We start from the raw sequence: 8988 nt of genomic DNA on the forward strand, positions 1-8988 counted from the left end.
CCCGGATTTCCCACCCTGCCTGCCTTTGTTGTTATGCCTGGAGTTGCAAATCCTCCTCTGTTATAATTTGTTGAAGCTGTGACCCCAGGAGACGTCCAAGAACGACAGCCCGGACAACCCTGGAAGTGCTAGTGATCTGTTCACTGCTTTTTTTATTTTTTGTCCTCAAGACAGCTTGTCTGCGTCCCAGGAGGATGCCACAACTCCATTAGAGTCCATTAGCACCTTCCTTTCCTTTAGCCTTGAAGGGAATTTAGCCCTGGTGAAAGGTGATGTCCTGGTAGCTGGAGCTACCTCCCGAGCGCGGCTCCGGTGTGGAGAGGAGCCAGGCGCACGCAGAGCAGCCCCAGCGAACCTCAACCTGCTCTGTCCCAGCGCAGGAAGAAACTGCAGGGGCCTCTTTTTCCTTTTCCTGCAGTTTTGGACAATAGCAGCAGTGAGGACTTGAAAAAGAGAGAGCGATGGGTTTCCCTGCATCAAAAGTGTAGTAATGGGATGAGGGGGAATGGTTTTCAGCTGAAAGAGGGGAGATTGAGATGAGATCTCAGGAAGAAATGTTTTCCTGTGAGGATGGGGACATCCTGACCCAGGTTGCCCAGAGCAGTGGTGGCTGCCCCATCCCTGGAGGGGTTCAAGGCCAGGTTGGATGGGGCTTGGAGCCCCTGATCCAGTGGGAGGTGTCCCTGCCCATGGCAGGAGGGTTGGAACTGGATGGACTTCAAGGTCCCTTCCAACCCAAACCATTCCACGACTCTCTGCAGCTGTGCGCAGACAGACACATGCACATTTCTGTCTTACAACGGCTAAAATCCACTGAAATCTGTAGCAGCCTTAGAGGAGCTGAGGATCAAGCACTCTTTCAGCAGCTGTTCCCACATCTCCCCTAGCAGAAGAGTTGGGATGTGCTCTCAGGATTCTTTTTCCACTTTAAACCACACACTGGTCAGGCACAAAGTGCTACGTGGGAAGTGGCATCTTCCCCTCGGATACACCTGTGGCCCAGGTGTGCATCACTGCATCACGATTTCACGAGATGCTCCCTTTGCCTTCGTTTCCAGCCCAGGGAAACAGCGGAACAGCCAGGGTGGGCTTCTGTGTGGCTCACATTCCAGGGGACCCAGAGACAATGAAATGATGCTTTGTCTGATTGGAAGCATTGCGAAGGGCTGACTCACAGCTGCTGACACTTGTCACGCTGAAAGCATTTTGATATTTATGGAAGGCTGTTCATATCCGCAGCGCAGGGTGTAGCGGGCCAAATGCTCTGCATGCTTTCTCCACGCCTCAGTCCTGCCCTGCGGTGCCCCGGCCGGGCTGCTGGAGAGGCCACGGGGCTCCTGGACCCGACAGGCACCTGCCCCGCTCTGCCTGCGGTGTCCCCGTGGGCCCCAGGCTGGGCCATTTCTCAGTGAAACAGGCATTTCTTTTGCCTTTCCGAAGCCCTCAATAGGAGTCCTGTCCGTTCCTGTCCCACACGGTCCTGCAAAGCTTTCTGTCTGGGCTTTGCTTTGCCCTTGTCTCAAGGATGACCTGAGGAGACCTCAAGGAGACCTTATAGCAACCTTCCAACACGTGAAGGGGCTACAAGAAGGCTGGGGAGGGGCTGTTGATGAAGGCTTGGAGTGATAGGATGAGGGGCAATGGGGATAAACTGGAGAGGGGCAGATTTAGACTAGACAGAAGGAAGAATTTCTTTACTGTGAGAGTGGGGAGGTCCTGACACAGGTTGCCCGGGGAGGTCCTGACACAGGTTGCCCAGGAAGGTTGTGGCTGCCCCATCCCTGGAGGTGTCCAAGGCCAGGTTGGATGGAGCTTGGAGCAACCAGATCCAGTGGGAGGTGTCCCTGCCCATGGCAGGGGGGTTGGAACTAGATGATCTTCAAGGTTGCTTCCAACCCAAACCATTCTACGATTCTATGCCAAGGGCTCTCCAGCTGCGATGGCCAGATCATGGATGTAACAAGCCACCAGCGCAGGCAGCTCGCAGTGTCAACACCCTGAAACCCCCTCTGTGGGGCAGGGCAATGCCCATCAGCACCACTCTCTTAAAAACCTCTTGTTTTTCATAGAATTATTTGGGCTGGAAAGGACCTTAGAGCAAGTGTACATTGCCAGCTCACGTTGAGCTTCTCATCCACCAGAGAGGCAGCTGCGTGCCCTCGGCGCAGCCCCGTCCCCCTCACAGCCCCTGGCAGCCCTCCAGCTTCGAACGATTCTCTCTTCTCTCCCCATCCTTGCCCACTTTATCCCAGTAAACACACAATAATCAGCCTATTCTTCTCTAGCCCCGCGCTGCTGCACCCATCCGGAGGCCCTCAATATACTTTGGCTCTACCTTTTCCTTTCCTGTGCCGTCCCGGCTTTCATCCCTACTCGACCCTGCTATTAGCAATAAGAGCTGTAATTAACAGCGTAGGCTGTGCCTGGAATCCTCTCCCTACCCCGTTTGCAGTGGGGTTTACAGGTTTTTCCGTTGAACAAGTACGGGTGCAATTCACCTGAATTGCTGGTCCCTATCAGCTCCTGGCTTGGGGCGCCGCGGCGTGAGCAAACAACGCTGATTATGGAGAGGAAAAGCAAGTGTGGAAAGCAATTGTTCTCATTGACTTCACCTCGATAACAAGGACGCCGGCTCCAAGACAAAAGCCGCCGTTTCATGCTCCTGTGTCCTGGGGTTGCACAAGTCTCATTCCTGGAAAAGGGAAAATGAGTGGTGTTAGTTTAAAACGCAGCTCTGAGGGGGGGAGGATAATCCATGGGTCAGGCAGAGTGGGGTGAGCTGGATCTCATTTCCTTTTCTTCTTCCACCAACCACGAGACCTCAAGCAAATCTCTTCCCCTGCAGAAGAAAACTTCTCCGTGATTATTCAGTTGGAAGCTGTCAGCGGCTCCAGCCCAGAGGTTAATGTCTCTCCTCCTGCAGCGCTGTCAGTGTGTGCAGAAACGCTGCTGAGAGGTCACTGGAGCACAAACAAGCACACGCGTAGGCAGGTGTGATGCCTTCATCTCTGCTCGGCACCATCCACAGGCTTTGAGTAAATTGTGCCCGTGCTGGGGGTCCAGCTGCCACCTGGGATGTTCACCTGGGCAGATCTAGACAGAAGGAGGAATTTCTTCACCATAAGGGTGGGGAGGCCCTGGAACAGGTTGCCCAGAGCAGTGGTGGTTGCCCCATCCCTGGAGGGGTTCAAGGCCAGGTTGGATGGGGCTTGAAGCCCCTGATCCAGTGGGAGGTGTCCCTGCCCGTGGCAGGGGGTTTGGAATTAGATGATCTTTAAGGTCCCTTCCAACCCAAACCATTCTATGATTCGATGTCTTTGCTCCAGGCTGTCCTTTTTGAGTTCATGTGAGGCATCTGGCACAGATACGGGGAAGACCCTCCAGTATTGAGAACCTCAGCTTGCAAAACCTCCTCAAACAACCCAGCTGGGTCCCCCAGGATGCTGCTGACAGAGAGGCCTCCAGAGCCAGCACAAGTCTGTGATGACCAGCTGCAAGGTGATGATGTTGCTTGCTGCAGGCTAAAATACATCTCTGCTGGAGAGCCAGGTGTCTCCATGATTCATTCAGTGTCTTACATCAATGCGGGATTGTTCACAGTTGTGTCCGGGGCGGGTCCTAGAAGCTTCTTCCTAAGGAAAATTTTGGACCATGACGTCTCGGCTTCTGATGAATGGGAGCTACCACGTGGCACAACACGCACTGCCTGCCCCTGCCTCCTGCAGAAACACACACCACGGTGGTATGGAGGTGTTTATTCCTCGTGTGAGGATTCCTTACTGGAAATGATCAGTTAAGAGCTTCCTCAGGAGAAGAGCTTGCTGCTGAGAAGTTGTTTCTAATTCTTGGCAATTCTGAGAGCAAAATGCAAGGCTGTGGAGAGCTGTCCTGTGCTCTTCTGCTGGCTTTAATATCCTCAACCTCTGAGAAAACACCCCAGAGAAATCAAAGATCATAGAATCACCAGGTTGGAAGAGACCCACCGGATCATCGAGTCCAACCATTCCTATCAAAATGATAGATGTGCGTCCTGGGTGATAGTGGCTCAGAAGACTCTTATGAACTGAGCAGCTGAAGGGTCTGTACAACCCCCCTAAGGGCCCTTTGGGGCAGGGAGTCTCTAGATGCCTGTCTTCTTGGGCTTGCCCATAGCTCATCGGCACGTGGTAAACTAACAGTGCCACATAGCCCTGGCCAAAAAAGGGCTTTTCTTAGTGCTCCACCTCCACAACAAGGTGATTCCTTGAGGGAGGCTGCAGGAACCACCCGATGCTGTCACCTCGGTGTTGCCCATGCAGGGCAGCAGCAGGACCTCATCCTATTTCATTGACGTCAGTGGTTTTCCCCTCGCTGGCTGCTGAAGCCCTCACGGCACCCGGCATGTGCAGACACATACCGAGCTCCGCTGCAACCCAACCCACACCTCTGGCACGCTCTGGCCCGTAGCTGTTGCTTTTCAATTCCCTCCTGCACAGATACATCTGTCGGCTCGGGGCACCCTGGCCAGCCCTCACCATGGACCATGCAGCCAAGGGTCCTTTCCTTTCCTGGCTCGTGGCTCTCTCCGACCCTCACCGATGCTCCCGGGCACAGCTTGGCTTCCGTAGAGGCTTGCACTTTCAGTTTATAAAAAACCTTAACTGGAAGGTCTAGAAAACAAAAGGTCCTTTTTTTATAAGAGGAGGCTGATTAACATTCCCTCAGGGGAATCAAAGGGCCTCGTCACCCCGTTCTGAGTAAGTGGGGCTTGTTGTTCCAAGAAATAGGGTGACTCACCTGGCGGAGGCTTCGGAAGCGGTGAGCTCTCTGCAGCACGCACGTGGCTAGTAAAACGAGCCCTGAAGTAATGGGGTTTAACGGAGGTGTGAAGGGCTGCCTCCTGCCCCAGCGGGTACCCAGCATCAGTCCATCCCCGCGTCCCCTCCGCCGGCAGCTCACACCGACACCAGCGTGGCCGAATGCTTCAGGCTCGGTGTTGCCAAACAGTGCTAGACACAATACCCACGTCCTCCAGGGACCAGCTTGGATTGAGACGTCTCTGAGGTGTTTGGAGGTGGCAAGGATCCAGTTCCAGAGCTCAGTGGGTACTTGTGGTCACCTCCCCTGCTCGATGCCGCTTACCAGGCTGGTGGAAGTCCAGTCATAGAATCATAGAATCACCAGGCTGGAAGAGACCCACCAGATCATGGAGTCCAACCATTCCCATCAATCACTAAACCCTGTCCCTCAGCACCTCGTCCACCCGTTCCTCAAACCCCTCCAGGGAAGGCGACTCAACCACAAGTACAGAGGAGGTCAGGCATCCCCTGAGAGCTGCCTGGATTACTCTATTTGCAGCACTGGTGCCATCCATCCTACCATAGCCCTCTGTGCCTTTTTCAGGCGGGTGTTTCAGTGGTTTTTCATGTTTCCTTCATTTTTGAAGGCACTGGAGGAGGGAGGAAGGCTGGAGGGGTGAAGAGGAGGAGGGAGAAATACAGCAGCAGTCTGCTTCTAGCCCAGATTCACTGCTCAGTTGACAACCAGTGTCACTTCTGATGTGTTGGGCACTTCACTTCTTGTGTGTCAAACTCTTGCAAGGATTTCTGGAGCCAGTGGTGAGAGGGAGGTTGTCTCAGCATGTAACAGAGGACAGAGGGCAGGGTGTTCTGAAGAGCAGTTGGGCAGAGCAGCTGCTTGGGCCAGCTCACTAGATTTATTTGCTCTTTTTTAGCTGTCAAATTAACGCTTTACCTTTTATGAGCACATCCTTGGTAGGGACATGCTTGGAGAAATCTGCTCTGCACAGACAGGTCCAATTTCATAGAATCGTGGAACTATGAAATGGTTTGGGTTAGAAGAATTGTCAAGGCCCATCCAGTTCCACCCCTGCCAGGGGCAGGGACACCTCCCACTGGATCCGGTTGCTCCAAGCCCCATCCAGCCTGGCCTTGAACCCCCTCCTCTCAGCCTCTTCTCCTCCAGGCCAAACAGCCTCAGGTCCCTCAGTCACTCGTGGGCTCCAGCCCCTTCCCCAGCTCCGTTCCCTTCTCCAGACACGCTCCAGCTCATCAAGGTCTTTCTTGCACTGAGGGGCTCAAACCTGAACCCAAGATTTGAGATGTTGCCTCACCAGCACCAAGCACAGGGCTGTGATCCCTCCCTTGCTCCTGCTGGCCACCCCATGGTTGATCCAAGCCAGGCTCTTGGAGTCTGGGAAGATGTTGTTTGCTGGAGTACAGCGGGATGTTGTTTGCTAATAATGTACGGAGCCTTCAGGATGGGAAAATCCAGGATGACGCAGAGGCTTGTTCGTGGTGGGCTTTTTCCCTTCAATGTAAGCACACAGCTGACTGGCATGTGGTTCTCCCAGGCATTGCTGCTTAAATACAAAACATCCTAAGTAAATTCAGCGTAACCTGGGTTGTAACTGGGATAACACAGCCCTAACACAAACGGATTTTACACCAGTGCCACACGGGGGATGGCTCAGGATCCATCGGAGCAGGGACAAACCCCCTGCAGTGTTGACAACCCCCCTGTCCAGCCCATTAATGCTTTCCCGTTGCTTTTCCAAGCATGCAGAGAGCTCAAGGAAGATGTAAGGGCTTGGCGCAAGAGCCACTGAACATCTTGGCTTCACTGCAAAACCAGCAAAGTCGAAGCCAAAGGAAAATGGTGTTTTTTTTGTTCTGAGGGGTCTTGCAATATCTCCACGCTCGTGTTCGCTTCAGCCTTCGGGGAGGAGTTTGAGAGTTCTGCAACAAACAAGCCTTTTTCTATAGCAACTGGCCCCTCCAGGACATCTCTGAGTGCCTTACACAATGCAAATGGAAAAAGCACTGAGACGTGAACGTCTGCGCTGCAGATTGAAAGCAGCACTGAAAAAGCAACACAGGATTTCAATTTGCCTTTGTAAGTGCCAGTAGCAGGAACAATCCCCTTCCCACTGAAAAAAAAATTGCATCACTCTGGGACAGAGAGGCCTCTCCAAGCCTGGGGCGAACGGGATGGGGTGTTAAAACGCAACAAATGGCTTTGCATTTTATTTATGTATTGCTGAGCGAGTTAATGTTAGCAAAAGGTGTTAGAGTGATGGAAGCGCCGTCTTTTGTGGTCGCCAGCCCAGCAACACAGTCAGGTTTGACCTGGTCACCACCTTCTTCCAACTGAGGTGTGAACCCACTGCTGGCTGGAGCTGAGGAGGTGGAGGGGTTGGTCCAGCGCAGGGCTGCTCTTGGATCTGCACATCCACGCACCTTCTTTCCAGGGGTGCTCGGCCCTGAACAACACAGTTGACATGGGATTGAGCTTACCAGGGCTGCAGACCCTGCAGAAGAACATCATCCAAGCCAAGGTGTGCTCTGAGCCGCGGACAACGTGTCCAGGCTGGAGGCTGGAGCTTGGAACATCTGCCATACGAGGAGAGGCTGAGAGAGTTGGGGTCATTCAGCCTGGAGAAGAGAAGGCTCGGAGAAGACTTTATAGTGATCTTCCAGTACCTGAAGGGGCTACAAAAAAGCTGGGGAGGGCTGTTCACAAAGGCTTGGAGTGATAGGATGAGGGGCAATGGGGATAAACTGGAGAGGGGCAGATTTAGACTAGACAGAAGGAGGAATTTCTTCACCATGAGTGTGGGGAGGCCCTGGAATAGGTTGTCCAGGGAAGTTGTGGCTGCCCCATCCCTGGAGGGTTTCAAGGCCAGGTTGGATGAAGCCTTGAGCAGCCTGATCCTGTGGGAGGTGTTCCTGCCCTTGGCAGGGGAGTGGGAACTGGATGATCTTTAAGGTCCCTTCCAACCCAAACCATTCTATGATTCTATGATTCTATGTCCAGAGCATTGAGGCACCGTGTTCTACTGCCGAAACCCTTCCTGTCTCCTCTCTTCCCCTTCCTACATTGTCTGTAGCTGCTGCAAACGCTGCAGTCCTCTACAACCGCCCAAGAGAGATAAGGTGCTCAGCTCAAGGGACCTAACGTGGCTCCCCAGCGTTGCTCCCTGTCTGCTCTCTCCATCTGGAGCCTCGCGGTGGTGATGTGCGAGCAGTGACAGCGACACTGGATGTCCTCCTGGTTATAAATGCTGTCGGGTACCTCATCCGTGGCGAATTCACCAGGCAGGACGAAGGAAAGCTGCTGGGAGGTCGCTCCCCACTGCAGCCTCGCAGCCGTTACAGAAGGACAGGGGGAGCAGCGGGAGACACTGTTTACCCAAGGATGTAAAGAAAAAAAAACCCCAACCACTGATAATAAATAAAACGTTGGAAAGACTGTAAAGTGAGATCAAGGAATTTAAAGAAAGGGAGTTCAGACGGTGAATTTCCTGATAAAATCGGACGTTTCAAAGCGTCCCTCAGCGATGTGGCAATGTTGCGGTAAGCCGGAGGCATTTATGGGCAGCAGAATAGGCAGTTCCCTTGCAAAAGGGTATTTCAGAAATACGATTGGAAATGTTGCTGCGTGGCTCCGCGCCCGCTGAAACTGGAAGAAACCCTTGAGCCAAAACGCAGAGCGATCCAAAGAGATGTTTGGGGATTATTTATTCTGACCCATTCCCATGGCTAAACGCAACAGTCGAGCTTGGCTGCTCTGGGCTGGACACTGTGCAAACACGAGTCAGAGACACAAAGACCTTTAAATATGGTTTCTAATCTATTCCCTGTAACACACCAGCCAGGTAATTGCACCGAGGGTGTGGACAGACCTGAATCTTTTTTTAGATGAGGCCAGAGCAGCCTCAGAAGTCCACGGCCACGCTCCCCACGTGATGGGAGATCATGTCTTTCCCTTTGCGCTGAATTGAAGTGATCTCGCTCGCTCACTCACGGAGCTCCTTTGTCACCGAGGCAGTGGCTGAGGGCCAGACCTCTTGAACTGCTCCTCCCAAAACCAGCTCTGTCTGTGCCCTCTGCCCCAGGGAACAACAGATCCACCTGGAGAGGAGCAGAGGAGCAGCACCATTCCAGTGCTCCAGCATGAGAGGGGAAAGCCATAAAGGTTTTGTTCCCT

The sequence above is a fragment of the Phaenicophaeus curvirostris genome, chromosome 26 (genome assembly GCF_032191515.1).
Source record: "Phaenicophaeus curvirostris isolate KB17595 chromosome 26, BPBGC_Pcur_1.0, whole genome shotgun sequence".
Taxonomy (NCBI): Eukaryota; Metazoa; Chordata; class Aves; order Cuculiformes; family Cuculidae; genus Phaenicophaeus; species Phaenicophaeus curvirostris.